General features: G+C 39.0%; 1 pseudogene; it reads left to right on the top strand.

The window, feature by feature from the left end:
• Positions 1–21,625, top strand: part of LOC133550918 (unconventional myosin-XVIIIa-like) — a 95,596-nt pseudogene that overhangs the window by 60,633 nt on the left and 13,338 nt on the right.

Here is a 21,625-nt window from a genome sequence, read left to right on the forward strand (position 1 = left end):
GACTGCGTTACCACCCCGTCAGCCATGTTGTAGATTTTAGCACCCCTTTGAGACACTTGTGATTTAGGGCTATATAAATAAACGATTTATTGATTGATTGATTCATAGATAGCACTTCCATACTGTGCCTACTGACGGATATAAGTTAGAACTATACAGTACATTTTATTAGAAATGTCAACTGCGTAGGATTTTAGCATGCATGTGCATGTATGAGCCAGTCTTCCCCACATCAAGAGGATAGAGAAAAAGAAGGACATTTTTGACTGCAACTTTGGACTACAACTAAATAAAATGGTGGACTCGCTCAAAGCTCTTTGGATATACCTCTTTCATTTATGGAGATAAATGTCAAATCAAAAATAACACGACAGTAAAAAATTACCCAGCACCCTCTTGAAACAGGGTAGCTGCTAAATATATGAGAAACCAGGCATGTGCAAAGACATTCTGAGGGGCAGGTGTTCAGTGAAGTAAATTATATTTATATTTATATAGCGCTTTACATAGTGAGACACATTTTTAAAGTTACATTTAAAGCAGTGTGGGTGGCACTGGGAGCAGGTGGGTAACGTGTGTTGCCCAAGGACACAACAGCAGTGACGGCGGAAGCGGGGATCGAATCTGGAACACAGAAGTTGCTGGCACGGCCACTTTACCAACCGAGCCACGCCACCCCGACACCCCCCACCCCATACCCTTTAGGGCAGTGGTTCTCAACCTTTTTTCAGTGATGTGCCCCCTTGAACATTTTTTTAATTCAAGTAACCCCTAATCAGAGTAAAGCATTTTTGGTTGAAAAAAAGAGAAAAAGAAGTAAAATACAGCACTATGTCATCAGTTTCTGATGTATTAAATTGTATAACAGTGCAAAATATTGCTCATTTGTAGTGGTCTTTCTTGAACTATTTGGAAAAAAAGATATAAAAATAATTAAAAACTGGTTGAAAAATAAACAAGTGATTCAATTATAAATACATATTTCTACACGTAGAAGTAATCATCAACTTAAAGTGCCCTCTTTGGGGATTGTAATAGAGATCCATCTGGATTCATGAACTTAATTCTAAACATTTCTCCACAAAAAATAAATCTTTAACATTAATATTTATGGAACATTCCACAAAAAATCTAGCTGTCAACACTGAATTTTGCATTGTTGTATTTTTTTTCACAGTTTATGAACTTACATTCATATTTTGTTGAAGTATTATTATATAGATATATTTATAAAGGATTTTTGAATTGTTGCTATTTTTAGAATATTTAAAAAAAATCTCACTTACCCCTTGGTATACTTTCAGGTACCCCCAAAGCTATGGGTACCCCCATTTGAGAACCACTGCTTTAGGGTAAAGGGGGATATCAGGGTGCTTGTGAACCCTGGAAAACAGTTTGGGGAGGAGTTTTCTCAAGAACTCAAAGCTTGAAGCAAAAGCTTCTTTTTAAGACATACAGTGAAGCCCGTTTCTTAAAAATATGTCTTCAACGACGTGGTGGGCATGCACAGTGTGTAGGCTTATTTAACTAGGGGCGGTTAAGAGATGGCATCATCTCCACGGAAAAGATGGGCTTTTGTTCATGACTTCATAAAACCGACCGATTGAGTGCCTCTTTTCTTAAAAGTGGAGCACACAAATGATGGATCTTTCTTACATTTGGTGATCATTAACAAGCTCTAGGTCCACATATTATTCTTATACAACGTCAGTAATGGAGTACCAGTCATTAGTTAGTATATGTGTTTAGATCAGTAATGACACTCCATTTGACACTTGGCATAGTGCTGAGCGATATAAGGATTGCATGCAGCTGTGGGCCATGAAACCTTTACAATGAAGGTTCAGGCACACTGTTTTGCACTTTATTTAATACTAGAAAGGCTTTGGTTATGTGCCCTTATTGATTCATCAGAGTGTGGGTGGCTTTTATGTTTTTTTTAATGTTTTCAGCAGTCGGTGACCTTCAGTTTCAGCTTTGCAATAATACCACTCACTCAGCCAGGTTGGAAAAAAATCGAAAAATAGAAGAGTTTTTAACAAACTGACCTGCTCAAATTTTTTACGAAGATTATTTGGAAATACACGTTCCCCGTCATGGACCTGTATTTTATAAAATGACTTAAATAAAAAATAAAAGCTATGTATTAAGTTAAAGTTAAAGTACCATTGATTGTCACACACACACTAGGTGTGGCAAAATTATTCTCTACATTTGACCCATCACCCTTGATCACCCGCTGGGAGGTAAGGGGAGCAGTGAGCAGCAGCAGTGGCCGCGCCCGGGAATAATTTTTGGTGATTTAACCCCCAATTCCAACCCCTGATGCTGAGTGCCAAACAGGGAGGTAATGGGTACCATTTTTATAGTCTTTGGTATGACTCGGCCGGGGTTTGTAAACATTATTGTAGCAAACGTGTTTCTCAATCTGTGTGCGCGTAATCAGAACATCTTTCTGGCCGTGTTACGATTTTTGTGTCTGTGTTTAGCGTCCGTGGTCAACTCTGTGTGAAGCAATCCAGACAATCGAGGGATCCTGCATTTGCTTTATGGTTTAGCTATCAACTAGGGATGTAAGGATAAACGGTATTAATATTAACTGCGGTAAAACTCCCGAGGGTCAGTGTTATCATTTCAAGTTAAAATTATTGAAAAACTGTGATTGATAACTGCTCTTTGATGAACTCACAAACTGATTGGCACCTGCTCGCTAACTTAAATGCTTAGCATTAAAATAAAATAAATTAACGCCTCTTCCCATTAAGAAATACCAAAGCCTGATTTAAACTTATACAAACACATTGCTGTCTGAGCAACTAAGCTATTTAAATGTGTACATTTGAACCTACAAGCTGGGCTGTTTTGGACCAGATTGCTCTAGTCAGAGGAATACTAGACTAAGGTGTCTTTCCGAAGGTGCTCATGGACTGTTGACCACAGTTGACCGACACACCGACCGCCAGAAATAATAAGTATTAATAATAAAATGTACAAATGTTACGCACTTTTTATTTAAATAAATCTTACCAAACTGCTACAGTACAAACCAATATTTAAAACAATAGAAGCTTAGCTCTTAAAACAGATAATATAATAATACTAAAACACTATCTGTGAGGCATAAGAAACCGAATACATGCAAAATAGTGGGTTTTCTAACCATGTGTATATGTATTGAACTAATAATTTGGTCAAAAGAGTTCAGTGTGTGCTCATTAAAGGGGTACTGCACAGTTTTTAGAATTTTGCCTTTCGTTAAAAGTCAAAGTAAAATTACCAATGATTGTCACACACACACTACCTCACAATCATTATAAAATACATGATGACAGATGGAGTTGTTAATGCATTCTAAATATTAATTAAAGGTAAATAAAAGTCTGCTTACAGCCGGTCTTTTATTGCTCTCATAAAGTCTGATATAACCATTCAAAAGTACCAACAGTACTCAATTTACATTTTATGACTACTACCATGTGCGCCTAAGTTTACATCATCGAGTGGTCTGCTGTTTCCTTGCTTTCCTGCTCTTGGAATTTTATTGTAGATCATAAATCATTCATCTCATCTGGAAGGTAGATGGCTGAGAATTAATCCGAAATATTGGAACACTTTGACAGCTATTTAGGTCCTGGAACTGGCGAGAACGATACAAAAAGAGCTTGGTCCCCACCCTGTTTTTTTGCTCAGATTATCAATCAATCAATCAATGTTTATTTATATAGCCCTAAATCACAAATGTCTCAAAGGACTGTACAAACCATTACGACTACAACATCCTCGGAAGAACCCACATAAGGGCAAGGAAAACTCACACCCAGTGGGCAGGGAGAATTCACATCCAGTGGGACGCCAGTGACAAAGCTGACTATGAGAAACCTTGGAGAGGACCTCAGATATGGGCAACCCCTCCCCCCCCTCTAGGGGACCGAAAGCAATGGATGTCGAGCGGGTCTAACATGATACTGTGAAAGTTCAATCCATAGTGGCTCCAACACAGCCGCGAGAGTTCAGTTCAAAGCGGATCCAAGACAGCAGCGAGAGTCCCGTCCACAGGAAACTATCCCAAGCGGACGCGGATCAGCAGCGTAGAGATGTCCCCAACCGATACACAGGCGAGCGGTCCATCCTGGGTCTCGACTCTGGACAGCCAGTACTTCATCCATGGTCATCGGACCGGATCCCCTCCACAAGGGAGGGGGGGACATAGGAGAAAACAGAAAAGAAGCGGCAGATCAACTGGTCTAAAAAGGAGGTCTATTTAAAGGCCAGAGTATACAGATGAGTTTTAAGGTGAGACTTAAATGCTTCTACTGAGGTAGCATCTCGAACTGTTACTGGGAGGGCATTCCAGAGTACTGGAGCCCGAACGGAAAACGCTCGATAGCCTGCAGACTTTTTTTGGGCTTTAGGAATCACTAATAACCCGGAGTCATTTGAACGCAAATTTCTTGCCGGGACATATGGTACAATACAATCGGTAAGATAGGATGGAGCTAGACCGTGTAGTATTTTATACGTAAGTAGTACAACCTTAAAGTCACATTTTAAGTGCACAGGAAGCCAGTGCAGGTGAGCCAGTACAGGCGTAATATGATCAAACTTTCTTGTTCTTGTCAAAAGTCTAGCAGCCGCATTTTGTACCAACTGTAATCTTTTAATGCTAGACATGGGGAGACCCGAAAATAATACGTTACAGTAATCGAGACGAGACGTAACAAACGCATGGATAATGATCTCGGCGTCTTTAGTGGACAAAATGGACCGAATTTTAGCGATATTACGGAGATGAAAGAAGGCCGTTTTAATAACGCTTTTAATGTGTGACTCAAAGGAGAGAGTTGGGTCGAAGATAATACCCAGATTTTTTACCGAGTCACCTTGTTTTATTATTTGGTTGTCAAATGTTAAAGTTGTATTATTAAATAGAGGTCGGTGTCTAGCAGGACCGATAATCAGCATTTCCATTTTTTTGGCGTTAAGTTACAAAAAATTATGAGACATTGTTAATCTAAATGGCAATTTATGAACATCCCAGCAGTCGGCATCCTAATGAGAGCAGACATTGTACAGTAAGTGATGTTGTATTATGTTTGTTGGTTCTCGTAAAGTGTGCAGTGGGCAGAAATCAGTGACGCAAACGTTGTGATGCGTTTTTGAAAATAATGCGCCGCGTGTGTTTATAATGATCAAAATACGTAAATATGAAATGTTATTACAAATGTGCCCGTTACTACATTACATATATACTTACGTCATGTATATAAAACCCTAATGGAGGTGTTTGGATGTTTTTTACGGGCTTTAAAGACAGAATTGAAAGGCTCCCATAGGCTCCATTGTAAGCAAACTTTTAATAGTATTTATTCAATATTTCGAATGCATTAAAAAAACAAAAAACATTCATTGTCATATCTTTCATAATGGTTGTGAACGATAAGAAAAAAAAAAAAAGGCGAGTTCCCGTTTAAGCACATTTAACAGTACCGCGCTAATAATGATAACCGTAATCATGTTGGTCACGATAACCATGACATGGCATTTTCATATTGATACAGCCCTACTATCGATAGATCCTTTATTTCTGTGTCTTTGTCGCAGGTGATGCAAATGTTTAAAGGCTGCAGAAGAGAGGACACCGCCCCCCATATTTACAGCATGGCTCAGTCTGCTTATCGGAACCTCCTGACCACTCGCCAGGACCAGTCCATTGTCCTACTGGGCAAGAGTGGCAGTGGCAAGACTACAAACTGCCAACACATCATCCAATACCTTGTCACCATTGCTGGCAGCACCAACAAAACCTTTTCAAGTAAGCTGGAAGGGAACCAGACTCCAAATGAAACATGCCACATTGTTCGTGACCTCACTCTTATTGTCCGCAGTGGAGAAGTGGCAGGCGGTGCACACGGTTTTAGAGGCGTTTGGGAACACTTCGACCTCTTTGAATGATAATGCTAGTCGCTTTTCGCATATTGTTTCTTTGGATTTTGACCAGTCAGGCCTGGTGACCTCAGCTTCTATTCAGGTATTTTTTTATATTTATTTCACAATTCAGTCTCACTAAGTAGACAAAATACCATAAAAATGATAAACATTTGGGTGACGATAGAGATTTCAATACTTTGTCATATTGTAATAATGCATGTTGATGACACATTTTAGCTGCGTCATTTAAATTTGACGGCAACAAGCGAACAATGCAATAAAGCGTATATACTGGCTGTTAATGTCCTCGCTTCCAAGCAGAAAATAACCTGTTTCTTCCAAGTGTCATTAACACTGCAGGACTAGAGGACAAGGACTAGATAAACATGCTACACTACTCAACAAAACTAGAGCTCTTAGATGTAAACAGGTGTTGGGCTGATACAAATATCAACAGTAACGATACCAAGTTTAGTGTCAGTATGTGGTCGATACTACAGTCATTAGATCGATATTTTTTAGTTTGACAAAATCCTTTTTGTCATTGTTTACAAACTCAGAAAAAAAAAACAATAGTAGTTTTTAGTTTTTGTTATTTTGCACTAATGACTTTACTATATATTTTACAAAAGAAGAATAAGTGATTTCTTACATTTTAACAGAAGTGTAAATAGAACCATGTTACAACACAAGAAGCTTAATAATAGTTTTGAGAAAATATTACAACTGGAAATGACGCAATATGTTACAGTAATATGTCCACGGGCAAATTAGCAGCCTTTGTAACCTGTTTTGAAATGGTTCCATTATCATTTATACGCCAAAAAATATATTGCAATACATATAGTTATCACAAGAGGCTGCGTTATATATCCCAATATAGATTTCAGGCAATATATGGATATCCCTAAATGTCACTGTGATTTTTGTAATGCTACATGTGCTGTGTCCTTGCAGACAATGTTTCTGGAGAAGATGAGAGTGACAAAAAGACCAGAGGGCGAGTCCACTTTTCATGTGTTTTACTACCTAATGGCTGGAGCCGACAGCACTCTCAGGTCTGGATAACTACTGACAGAACAATTGAATGCACAGTGCACCTCAAGTCTTTTCATCATGTTTATATACAGTACACTCAATGGCCACAGCATTAGGTGATGACAAGATAATACAAGATCTGTATCCAAAAGTCTGCCTTTGCTAAGATGTTAATGCTGTTGTTGACACTGATATTTATATATAACTTTCCTACATTTTGATTCCTTGTGAATTATCTTTACAAAAGACACACTTTTGATGATGATTAGATGTTAAACTGGCTTTCGAATGTATTTTATTTATGTGAAAAAAACTAAAATCTTTGTTGTTTTGTATTTCTTCATTAGAACTGAGCTACACCTCAACCACTTTGCTGAAAACAATGCATTCAAGATCATGCCTCTGACTAAGGTAAATATTGGGCTACTTGATACACCTTCAGTATCTGAAATATATTTTACCAGTAATAGGCATGCTGCTTGGTATCCATCCATCCGTCTATTTCCTACCGCTTGTATGTATAGTTTAATAGTTTTTGACGTGTTTAACAAGATGCAATGGTTGAATTTGCAACATGTCTAAAAAGGAGTAGGAAGAAGCCGATTTGCGATATTTCAATTGCTTACGTTAAGGGGAAGGGTAAGTAAAAGAAAGGGGATACATAGGTAGTGTTATGATATTAGCAACAAGCAAGTATTGGATCATATTGGCTTGCATCTAAAATCTGTCATACAAGCTCCGATACAAACAACAATTTAACATCTAAATATCCTCCAATGCTTATATGTAAGTACACATGGTTGGTCTTTTGTTGTATTTTAGTGAAGTAATTAACAAAAAATAAATATGGTAGGCTACAGGCTACTAGGAGTTAGCAACCACACAATAGCCAAGCACACAATAGCTAGACTTGTAATAAGTAGGGATGTAAAAAAAACTACTTGTTTTTCAGATTAATCGCGATACTTTTTTTTAACGATTCTAAATCGATTCCAGATATTAATTTTTTAATTAAAAAAAAATGTTTATCTGTCCTGTCCAGCCACTCAGGCAAATCATATTGAGGAAGATGCCCATATTTTCTATACAAATATACTTTAGAAAATAAATGTTGGATACTTCTCTTGTTGCCTTATTTGTATTTAACTTTATTAAATGTTTGGGAAGCATTTTATTAAACAAAACCACTTTTATTTTAAGTAATATAGACATTGATTAGAGCTATTTATTTTATGAAGGAATATAGTTAATCATATAACTGGCATTCAATTCTATCAAAAAAGTATAGATTTAAATCGAGAATCGAATTTGATGCGAATCGTTACCCCCCAGAATCAAATCAAATCGTATCGTGTGGTGCCCAAAGATTTACAGCCCAAGTAATAAGTGTCCTTAATTGAACAGTAATACAGTCTAAAACAAATTTGCCATTATAAATAAACCTCAAATGGTATTATTGCGTAAATGTCATAGTGTCATAGTGTATTAGACAGTATTTAGTAAGAAATGTGTCCGTATCATTCACCTTCCTGCCTCATGAGTTTATCTCAATGAATTATTGTGGCCACTAGGGTTTGAAAAAAACATTTACCACTGCACTTCAAATAAAACACAGCATAAGTCCATTCCAGACATTTAATAATAGACAGGTTAGTGTTTTTCACACAAATCATTGTTCTCAAAGTAGTTTAAAAAGATTAGCTCTTTTCTAATATGCCGCTCTACAAAATATTTAAACATGTATGATGTATGCTAATATTGGTGTCGACCATTGCTCGAGGCGCCAAAACCAGAATCGAAAGTGCAAAAGTTTTATTAGGGAAATCTGTAATAATTATGTTCAAAATATGCATACAATAGAGTAACCAAATAATTGGACTATTGATTAAATAGAACATTTTAAAAGTGATCAACAATAGATTAAAATTTTTGTGGAAAGATTTTTCAATATTACAGTGAAAAGTTTGACTTAATCACACAATTTGTAAGTAATTTGTGGATATAGAATAAACAATAACTTATTGTTGATAATTTATCAATTAAATAACATCATCTTTGTTATTATTGATTGTTATTAACGTCACATATGCACACTATATTATTTATCTATTTATTTGTATTGATTACTCATTTTTTTAAATGATGCATATTTGTCAAATACTTTATGTCCATCAGGTGGAGGATAAGCAGCGGGCATCCCAGCAGTTTTCCAAACTGCAAGCCGCCATGAAAGTTTTGGGGATCAGCAATGATGAACAGAGAGCTTTTTGGCTCGTCCTGTCGGCTTGCTACCATTTAGGAGCTTCAGGGGCTACGAAAGGTAAATTTGTTTGAAGTCGAACGTGATTTCATTCCCTCTTATTAGTACAAACCAGACCACATAATTTGATAATTATATATTGTATATAAGATCTTTGTCAAATAATAAATTCAGTTTTATAAATATTTGCAGTTTTCCAGCATTATAAGCTACAGTAATAACAATAATAATAATGCATTAGATTTATATAGTGCTTTTCCAGACACTCAAAGCCCTTCACAGAGAAATGAGAACCCATCATTCATTCACACCTGTTGGTGGTAAGCTACTTTCATAGCCACAGCTGCCCTGGGGTAGACTGACGAAAGCATGGCTGCCAGTTTGCGCCTACGGCCCCTCCGACCACCATCTGTCATTCATCATTCATTCACCAGTGTGAGTGGCACACTGCCCAAGGACACAACGGCAGCGATTTGGTTGTCCAGAGGCGGGGAGGGAACCTGCAACCCTCAGGTTTCTGACACGGCCACTCTACCCACTACGCCATGCCGCCCCAGTGTCTTAACTTCTAATCTTGTTAAAAAAATGCATGTCAGGAGAAGCACTCAGGTTTAGGGGTCTACTTTTGAACCTACTTTTGTGGTGAAACTTAAAGAAATATAATTATCTTTTTGCTTTAAAGTAATACAAGTCCATCTCAATGAACAATGGTTTTATTTAGATTGCTTAGCTGTGAATCATAATTAAAAAAGTTGTATAAAATATGTTCTGTTAATATTGAATTTTGAAAGGTTATTGATTTTTTAAAATAAGAATTACATTTGGTGTTGAATCATTGGTGAAACAAGTCTTGTTCTGATAAAACCACAGTACGTGTTAATACAGTATATATGATAGTCACAGGAAAACAATATACTTTCAAAAGATAAGAGCTGATTTGTTATTTAATATTTTGTTCTTTTATGAGAAAAGTAATGTATTTCATATAAACTATTACTCCAAATTCTTTAGATAAATATAAATAATGATCCTCTTTTTTTAATGTTAGATCTGCTATTCAGCCTTGTAGCACAGGGGGGCAGCAATGATCTCTAATCTGTTAAAACTAATTCAAGGGAGAATGATCAAATGAACTATTAATAAATAGTCGTTACTGCAGTGCTTAGTTTTTGTTTAGTAAAATTTTGTATTTCTTCCAAGTTAGATTACTCCACCTTGATATTTACCCAGATTAAAAATAATTGGGGCAGAAAACACTCATCAAAGCAAATATGGAATATTTAGAATTTACAGATATGTCTTTTCATGTCTGTACGACCCTCCTGCTTATTACCGGCCCTGCAGGGGATCTGCTGGCTGGATGAAAAACTACTACCGCCACTGCTGTGCACTGTGGGAATTTTTCCAGTCTGTCTCATAAGTCTTAGAAGATACCAATTCTTAGCCCATTAAAACTGATGTTTGCACAGATATCTGCATCACTTTTCTAGTCTCCCTCTTAAAGGGAACCCTCAATGCCCACACACGTCTACCTCATATAATTGTACTAGTAGTTTATTTTGGACATTTTAAAAGCAAAGTAAAGTAATATAATAAAAGACACTATTTCCTAAAGTACAGTTTATACTGATTTTAAAATGTGATATCCCAGGTGTTTTTTGGAATTATATGTACACTTCTTAAACATTATGAAGCACATATTTCTTAATGTTGTTTAAAGCTAGGAATGACACGAGTTCGAGCCCTTGAGTTCAGTTCAAAACTTGGGGGACAAACATTTTTGCAGCAAATTCCTAATAACACTGGGGTGCTCCTGTTGTATAGAGGAACTTTGACCACTGTTAACATATTGGCAGATCCTTGCATTGACATTTTAACCTCGCTAGCAGACATAGAATACAAAAGTGCAAACTTGTGATTTAAATTACTAAGGCGTTCACCTTTAAATCATCTCCTTTTCAGCAGTTACATTTGTGTTGCTGTAGCTTCTTTACTTCAGATGCAGTCAGTAGTCATGTATTCAACTTCTTTAGTTATACTAGAGGTGTTCCTCAAGGTTCCATTTTAGATCCTCCCTTTTTCATCCTTTGGGCTATTCAACTGGTGGCCTGTGAGTTCACTTTAAAAAACTTATTAAAACTCACATTTAGCAGCACATTTTTAAAGTCCCCTGCGCTGTCTTGGAGAGGATCTTCGACCAACTTTTTTGCAGAAGGTCCTCAAAGTGGTCCTGTCTCTTTAATAAAATAAATAGAAAAATAATCAAATGTCTACTGTAGAGGTAGTTGGTTCTCCGAAATATACAAAAAAAGTCTAACTGTGAAGGGAGAAGTCCGTCCCCGCCAACGTTCCCTCTAAGGTACGTGCCTGTGCAATTGCACACTGCTCACGGCAAATCTAGGCCGCGCACAAAATCGTATAAAATGATGAGTGGATAACAGTGAGCACGTCTGCCGTCGCTCACATGTGCGCCACTGAATGCTCAAGGAGTTTTGGTGTTTGCTCAAATATATGAAAAATTTGAGGGAAACTTGGTCCCCGGTATTTAGCTTTCTGGAAATGTGGCCCCTAAAACAATTAAGTTGAATATTCCTGGTCTACAGTATACAGTGCTACCTCGATTTTTGTCAGTAATCTGTTCCAAAAGGTCAGATGCAGGCAAATACATAATATTTATAGTTTTACATGCAGATACAATGTGAAATACATATAAATCGATTATGGAACATTTAACACCACTTTACCCTTTATTGAAGACTCTTGTTAGCGAACATAGCAAGGAGGACGGGTAAGGAAGAGCCACATGGACGCCAACTTTGTACTTTGCTAAGAGTGTTTCTTACCTTCTTTAGCACTCGGGATATATCCGAGACAAAGAATGTGTGCTCACACGGCTTTATTTACATCCACTGATACAATTTAGGACGGCAAGGCACAGTAGGGAGAGTGGCAGTGACAGCAACCTGAGGGTTCCTGCTTCAATCCCCACCTTCTACCAACCTCGTCGCGTCCGTTGTGTCCTTGAGCAAGACACTTTACCCTTGCTCCTGATGGGTCGTGGTAAGGGCCTTGCATGGCAGCTCCCGCCATCAGCGTGTGAATGTGTGTGTGCATGGGTGAATGTGGAAATAGTGTCAAAGCGCTTTGAGTACCTTGAAGGTAGAAAAGCGATAAAGTATAACCAATTTAATTGCATGGATGCTTAAGATGGCATTTTACAGCACAACATGTCACACTGTCACACTGTCTTGACTCCACAACCCCACAGCAAGAAATACTACAACACACAATGAGACTGAGTCACCAACATATGAATAGTTCAGTTGGGCACTTGCTTAAGCGGAGTGATGCGCGGGCAGATGGATTAGTTTGGTACATGCAGTTTTTGGTACCTACGATAACAGACTGCACACGAGAAGCTGGGCAAACTTTTGGCACAAATTTTGAATGAAAACGAATCATACAAAAAGTGGGGTGTACATAAATTGATGTTTTAGTTTTGTCAGGAAAGCTTTACTAGCTCGGAAAACCATATTGAAATGCCAATTTAGCGCTAGGTAGGAGATACATGTACTACATGTATCCGTCTTTATTGGTGTTCAGTATAATGATTAGCTATCTTTCGATCAATCTGTCTATAGTCGTAGCTAAATTTACGTTTCTGTAAGGGAGCTCCTAAAGGGGAACTGCATTTTTTTTTTAAATGTTGCCTGTCATTCACAATCATAATGAGAAACAAGGACACACATTTCTTTATTTTTATTTTATTTTAAAGATGATAAAAAAAAACGTTTGGAAGATGTGGCTAACGGTACTCACGCTTGTAGCTTTCAAAGTCCTTTAAAACAACTTCAAAACCCTCCATCAATGTTTTATAAACACACTGCAATCTGTGTATAACTTAGTAAAAGACACGTTTTGTACAACGTTTAATGTATTTTGGTCATTTTAAACATAGCCGAAATTAATTTCCTCAGCACATTTATTTCCGTTTCCATAGCAGCGCACTTCCGGTAACAAATGTGTGTTTGTACTTCTGCAAACAAACGGCAGTGTTCTAATTATGGCAGACTTGGTAATTGACAATGATGATGATTATTTTTGCACACATGAGGATTAAAAACCTTGTCTTTTTTAAATTGATTAGATGTAGGATGAACTGCTGCTTATAGAAGTGAGCATGAAGAGAGAGTAAAATGTTGGAACAGTCGTAAGCCGAGAGAGTGAGGTCGGCGTGACTTTGATACTGTAAATTTGTGAAGCTAGAAGCTAAGCTACGCCAACTGTAAAAAATGTCCCCGGCCAGCTGGACCAAATGCACAACCGTCTATCGAGTGATCCACTATAATATTGATCATGATACACGCAGCACATAATACTCTCAAGCTAGCTGTTTACAAACAAAGCATGAAATGTGGGCTAATAATTTACAGATACTCTAATATGATTGTTCATGTTTTTCAGTCAGTACAGATTGGTGTCCTATCGTATTGTGTTGTGTATTAAAAACACAAACTCACACGCGATTCGGGTGCTGACGTAGAAACTAGCTTATCTCTCGCTGTAGCTAGCTCACAGCTAATACTGTAGCACGCCGATGTGTTAGTACGCTAGAAAAACAGTTACCTAGTGTTCGCTCTTACAATAACAATGTTGCTCAACTTGGTTATTATACAGGTTACTAGTTAGTAAATTAAGTATTGTTGGCAGTTTTTGGATGCATTTTTAAAGGGATTTAGAGGTAGAATGAATTGCTCTCATTAGCTGCATTGCAAGCCTACTAGAATGAGCCGATTTTTACATGTTAGGAAAGCAAAAAAACAAAAAACAAAAAAAACGTTTGTTTTCTTGTGTCTCATAAGTATTGTCAGAGATTGGCAAAATTCCTAAAAAAAAAGTTCAGTTCCCCTTTATCTTAAAACACTTGTATCTCAAATCCACATCTAATCAATTTGATTTGTGCTTGGTCTTTCTCAAAATGGCACACATTTAACATGTAACATGCCTTTTAAAAGGAAAAACAACATTTTAGAAAATAAATATTGTATACAAATTAACACAATATAATGTACTACTAATAATTTACTTTGGAGAGTGGACTTTTATGGTATCTCATTCCAGCTGTTTTTCCATATTTTCATGGATAAATGTTATCCGTTTACATATTGTAACATTTTTGGTTGGTGTTAGATTCATTCTGCTTCAGTATGCTGCAGGGTAAAAGTGATGCACTCAAATTGCTTTGCAAAGTTGACGGTGCACTTGGGTCATGTTTTTGAAGATTTTTTTCTTTAATTTAATCAATGTCATCTTCTCAGCACTGCCCTTCACACTCTTTCTCTTTTCCAAAGGTTGGAAAAACAAAGTTATGTCTATCTCTAGCTATAAGCTAATGCTGAGTAAGAACAGATTGTTATGGGCAGATATTATGGGGTTCACGGGTGACATTTGCTCCACCAACTAAATGCAGGGATCCTTATAACTCCCATTTTTGTCGAGAGAAAAGCTTTTATCTCGAAGCACATTCTTAAATTGAGGGACTACTGAATCTATATATGCAACTATCTACATTATTACAATGCAGCCTTGACACATCAATGGTCTGATATGCCTACAAATAAATAAAAGATCACATTTATAAATGAAAAGGTGGCTTACGTTATATGAGGTCATTTCTTTCTGAACCCTTGGGGTTCCCTTTATAGAATCGTCACATTTAGTGTGAAGTATTTATTAGCGTTTTGTGCATTTCAAAGCATGTTCTCCCCAGCTGTGTCAACCTCTTTGTCTGCAGACATTAGAGACATCATCTGTAGTGTCAGAGACCGAATTATCACAAAAGCACAAGGCCAGCAATGTGCAAACGGGTTGTTGGCAGAAGGGCTAATGAAGGTCTTCATGCATGCTTCTCAGCTGGCAGGAAACAATTTGCACGTCATGAGTGGGCCCAGAAGGCTGCCTACCTGCTGGGCTGCACCCTGGAGGAGCTCTCCTCCTCCATCTTCAAGCACGAGGCCAAGGGCACCCTGCCCAGAGCCAGCAGCATTCGCCAGGCTTCAGACGAAAATGGCACAGCCGTCACAGGTACCCCCGCCATCCTCTTATTGTCGCACTCATTCTTTATTCCACACCAGAACACGCCTCCGTTCGTTACCTGGGGGAAATTGCATAGTGGCGTAGCAAGTAATTCTTATCTTCGTAATGAATACCGCAGCTTAACAATGTGTATTGACAGATAAGTACACACTCTTATGTGGGGACAGACAATTTTGGATCCTCTCTTCCTTCATTGTCCTTGAAATCATAATTGCCTCACATTGATTTTCCACATGTGTGCATCCCCTTACCACCATGACAGTGGAACTTTGAAGGAGACAAGAATACAAGGCAGATCGGAATTGACCTCTGCTTCACCGTCCCATTATAGTATTACCTCACGGTCTTAAATGCTTTACCACACTTGCAAATATCCCCTGGGTATCTTAAAACTAACCATTTTATGAGATAGTGGAGCCAGTTAAAAGAACTTAACAGGTGGCAATTGCTACTTTGCACTGACATGAGCACACATCTTTGCTTCAACCAAATCGGGAGCCTAAATGATGCCGCTTCACCAAGATAATTTCAAAAACAATTTGAATCCTCAAGTATGTTTCTATCATACATCCATTTCCATGCAAATGTTGCACCCGTATCCAGCATCTACTGCTGAAAATGTTTTTACTTCTCATGATTCAGCTCATTGGATCATGTTGATTGATGATAGGTTGTTCTGGTGGCCGCTTTTCAGGATCCAAAACTTCGGCCATGGAGTGTTTGGAAGCCATGGCGTCTGGGTTGTACTCCGAACTCTTCTCTATCCTCATTTGCTTAATAAACAGGTTAGTATTTCATCTCTGGTCATGTCATACTTAAAAATATGTGATGCTTTTGACTCTTCAGTATGATGCAGTTTTCAAAGAAAGTTTTCGCTAAAAGTTTGCCCTGTTTTTTGAATACCATCTTGGTTAATGTACCTAGTTGCACCTAAACAATGAGTCTGTTTCACCCTGCTGATTCATGTGCCTAGAGAAAGAAACAGTGACTCAGTCTTGTTTATATTGCTGGAAGTGCTTCCTGTTTCTTTGCATGCCCTGTAGCACTTGTGTAAATAGTTGTTAAAGTTATATGTAATTGTTAGCACTCGCTGTTTATTACCTTTCCCTGTAGTAGTAGTTTTGTCATCGACAGCAGTGTTTCTTAACCATAGGGCTGCCAGCGCCTCCTAGAGTGCCGCCCAAAAATATCTGTTTCGAAACTGTGGTCTGTATGGGCCGCAGTGGTACTTAGTTGCAATGCACTCTTCCATCACTTGTGACAGTAATGACAATATCAAACGGCATGACTAAAGGGCGGCGTGGCGCAGTGGAAGAGTGGCCCTGCACAACCCGAGGGTCCCTGGTTCAATCCCCACCTAGTACCAACCTCGTCAGGTCCGTTGTGTCCTGAGCAAGACACTTCACCCTTGCTACTGATGGGTGCTGATTAGAAAAGCGCTATACAAGTACAACCCATTTATCATTTATTTATTTATAAAGAGAGTTTGGCCAATTAAACAACAGACGCCATTTTTGCTGGCAAGGACCTGTGCGGCTGTGTCCCAAAGCATGCAATTGCTGTCGTCTTGAAGTTTGACGTAAAATAATATGTTCACATTTAGTTCCAAACAATCAACTATGATTGGTTGATGGATATAACAGACCAAGCAAATCATCAATTCTGTGTCCACATTTCACCAACTACAGAAGACACCACACAATTTAAACCAACCAGAAACAACATACGGCGTCCCTCTTTCACACACCTCAAGGCAGTGTTGCCAACTTGGTGGTCTGTCTCGTTAAATCTAGTGACTTTCTTTCTCCAAAGCAACTAGCGACAAATCTAGCGACAGTCAGTATCTACTGTCCTTACTGAAGAGTTGGCAACACTGGGAGATCAAGAGAGATCAGAAAGGATTGAGGACATCGAGAACGCAGATGTAGAAGAGATACAAATTGAGAACATGGATGCAGAGGATGAGAGAGATGAGCCAGCAGAGAAAACATAGATGATTTTCATTTATAGTTTCAGGTTAAATAAGACGATCATTAGGGTTAGTGCCAGGAGAGCTACTGGAGGTGAGGACTTAAGTATGAATCAATGTTGAAACAGGCCAAATCGGGGGTGGACGCTCCCCTTTCCTTGTCTAATCTTGAACAGGTTTGTGCTGAAAAGAAAGTTTCGTTGTACTTGTTGCAATAACAATAAAGGCCTACCTACCTACCTACCTACCTACCTACCTATCATGACACGAAAGTCTCACTCTTGTAGTTTTCTGAACTTGGCAGCACTGACAACACTCTGAATAAATCAAAATAATCTAATCACTCTAGTATCATATACTGATACTACCTGTGGTATCAACACTACAGATTTATAGATCGATCTGTCTTTCTCTTTTGTGTATCCCTGGTAATGGTAGCTTAACAGCAACAATTGTTGTTATATTATCCACTTCTGGACTCCCATTAATCTAACTGTTAATTTCCTGTTAATAGCTGCTTACACTCTGCTGCAGTGTGTTTCAATCTATCTAAAGTTTACTAAACTCTTATTTCTTGTATTGTTTAATGCTAGTATGGCGGTTCGCTTAGCAATTAGCATGCTTGCTCCTGCTTGTTTAAGGGTTCTAGGAAAATGTTGTCATACCTTAGTCAGTGTGTAACATGTTAAGCCTCATTCTACAGTCCAGTGATTGCGTGTAAGAAATGTAGTCTATTTGCCACAAGAGAGGTTTCCACACGTTGTATGCAGACATACAGTTAGAAAGCTAAGAGTATTCAACAACAATTTCAAATTAGAAATCGTCTCAGCTCACGATGTGCTCAAGAAATTGAGCGTGCTCCACCTAAACAAGGCCACCGGCCTTGATATTATCCGCTCCAGATTCCACCACTATTGCCCGAATCATCACACATATAATAAACCTCTCAATTAAACAAGGCCAAGTACCAAAAGATTTCAAGATAGCAAGTGTAACTCCCCTTTTTAAAAAGGAAGCAAATCAGAACCTGGTAACTACCGACCTGTTTTTATTCTCAGTTCCATTTCGAAAGTAATGGAAAAAATAGTTTATGAACAAGTGGATAGATACCTTGCCACTAAAAAACCCATCCATTCATCCATTTTCTACCGCTTATTCCCTTTTGGGGTATCGGGGGGCGCTGGCGCCTATCTCAGCTACAATCGGGCGGAAGGCGGGGTACACCCTAGACAAGTCGCCACCTCATCGCAGGGCCAAAACAGATAGACAGACAACATTCACACTCACATTCACACACTAGGGCCAATTTAGTGTTGCCAATCAACCTATCCCCAGGTGCATGTCTTTGGAAGTGGTAGGAAGCCGGAGTACCCGTAGGGAACCCACGCATTCACGGGGAGAACATGCGAACTCCACACAGAAAGATCCCGAGGCTGGGATTGAACCCAAGACTGCAGGACCTTCGTTTTGTGAGGCAGACGCACTAACCGTGAAGCCGGCACTAAAAAACTCATGTACAAATTCCAATCTGGCTTCAGAACTAACCACTCCACTGACACATGCCTTCTCTATCTGACCGACCACATCAAACATGAGGTGAACGCGGGCAAATACGGTCATGCTGGACCTTCAGAAAGCCTTTGACACTGTTAACCATGCTATACTGTTGGATAAGCTCAGAGCAATCGGATTTGCAATCTTACTTGGAGGGGAGGAAACAGGTGGTAGAGGTAACCCCCCCCCCCCCCCCCCCCCCCTCAGTCAGCTCTGGAGTCCCCCGAGGCAGTATATTAGGGCCTTTACTGTTCCTAATATACGTAAATGACATGCCATCAGCATGCGACTGTGAATTGTTCCTGTTTGCGGATGACTCGGCCATGCTGGTATCAGGCACCGGCAAGTCACAGGTGGAAAAAAAATCTTTAGTGCCGAACTCTGTAGAATTTGCACCTGGCTTGCTGACAAAAAGCTATCCATACACTTAGGTAAAATGGAATCCATCCTATTTAGGTCCCAGATCAACTTTAAGAAAGTCAGTGATTTCCCTGTTAAAGTGGGTAACATTGTTATCACCAGGAAAGATGAGATCACCTACCTAGGTTCCATTCTAGAGGCTAATCTTGTCCTGTGATAACAATCAAAAAGGTCAACCAACGAACAAGATTTATCAACAGAATATCCTCTCTGGTCAACAAAAGCACCATGAAGATTCTAGCGGGAACTCTCATTCAACTCTTTTTCGACTACGCTTGCACCTCCTGGTACGCCAGCACCTCCAAAACCCTCAAATATAGATTACAAACATCCCAGAACAAGCTAGTCAGATTACTTCTAGACCTCCACCCCAGATCACATTTCACTCCCACCCACTTCTCCAAAGTGGGCTGGCTCAGGGTCGAGCACAGAGTAAAACAACTTGCACTGAGCCTAGTCTATAAAATTTGCTACACCTCCCTAATACCGAAGTACATGTCAAACTACTTCCTTAATGTAAATGACCACCATAACCACAACACCAGTGGGAGCTCCACAAACCACGTTAAACCCAGATTCCGATCTAACAAAGGTATTAACTCATTTTCCTTCTATGCCACATCAACATGGAATGCACTCCCAACAGGTGTAAAAGAAAGTGCATCTCTTCCTTCAAAACCGCACTAGAAGACAACCTCGAGGCAATTACAACCCTAGACTAACACCCCCCCACCATATCCAACCTCCCCGGATTGTAATTAATCAAATGTAAATAATCAAATGTATATACTTGTTCTTATGCTTTCTGAGCTCACAATGTTCACTGTTCGCTGTACATATCCTACGAAGTCAGACATACACTGTTTCAATGTCCATTTCTCAGATGATATAATTGTTGATAACTGAAGTGCTGATATCAACCAAACCTACCCCACCACCCCAACCCCCTCCTAATCCCAACGGCCGGATTGTAGATAATGTAAATAATTCTATGTAAATGCTCTGATGATTAACTTGTGTGGTGACTGTATTATGCTGATAGTGTACATTTGTAACATGAATTGATTAACGGGGACCCCGACTTAAACACCTTGAAAAACTTATTCGGGTGTTACCATTTAGTGGTCAATTGCATGGAATATGTACTGTACGGTGCAATCTATTAATAAAAGTTGATGGCAGCCAATAAATATCAGCAATGGGCGGCTCCGGGAGAATTGTAATGTAAGACCCGGTTCCCGTCGGTCCTCAGTGCCCAATGCTAATTTTGAGTATTGGTTTCCTACAATCTCCAATGCAATGACAAGCTTGAGCTTTAGTTCATGGTTGGCAGTTATTCCCTAATAAAGAGTCACTTCATCAAGACAAATTAAAGTGCCTCTGACTAGCTCTTGTTGGTGTATGATAAGATCACCACAATATGTCGCTCTCATTGTTTTCTGCATGGAAGGCTATAAGTATTCTTAATTGAATGTGGCTTGTACTGTTTTAATATAATTAGGTGTCAGGATTGGAACAGACATATTGATTTAGCATTCATTTGTATGGGGAAAATGTCTTCTGTTTTTGTACGACGTGATGTTTGTCTGATCTTTTGGAACAAAACCAAACATAGGTCAGACTGTACTAATATGATATGCAAATATATGTATGTAATTCTGCTTAATTCAGTAGATATATTGAGAAAGGATTGAACCAGGGTTTGGGCTCTTTCTTATTACTGGATTAAAAAGAATACATCATAAATAAGACTTGAAGTTTGCTTTTAAAAGAACATCAGGATAAGGTTCAGGGAAGGTTGGAATGCAATGGAGAAAACTAAGGTTAAAGCTTGGGTGATCCAGTGAATGCTATCAATAAAACATAGTCTAAAGTATTGCAATAATAATGCTGGTGTGTTTGTGTTTTCTCTTGTTGCTTTAGGGCCTTGAAGTCAAGCCAGCTTCCCTTGTGCTCTCTGCTCATTGTGGACACACCAGGCTTTCAAAACCCCAGGCTGGTTAAGCGAGATTGCGGTGCAACTTTCGACGACCTATGCCACAACTACACCCAAGAACGTCTGCAGAGTCTTTTCTACCAGCGCACCTTCGTTCAGGAAATGGAGAGATACAAGGAGGTGAGAGCACTAGTGTCTCAGTCCCTGGGCTCGGGATCTTTTTCTGTGGAGTTAGCATGTTCTCCCCGTGACTACGTGGGTTCCCTACGGGTACTCCGGCTTCCTCCCACTTCCAAAGACATGCACCTGGGGATAGGTTGATTGGCAACACTAAATTGGCCCTAGTGTGTGAATGTTGTCTGTCTGTCGGTGTTGGCCCTGTGATGAGTTGGCGACTTGTCCAGGGTGTACCCGACCCTACCCC

The sequence above is a fragment of the Nerophis ophidion genome, linkage group LG04 (assembly GCF_033978795.1).
Source record: "Nerophis ophidion isolate RoL-2023_Sa linkage group LG04, RoL_Noph_v1.0, whole genome shotgun sequence".
In the NCBI taxonomy this organism is placed as follows: Eukaryota; Metazoa; Chordata; class Actinopteri; order Syngnathiformes; family Syngnathidae; genus Nerophis; species Nerophis ophidion.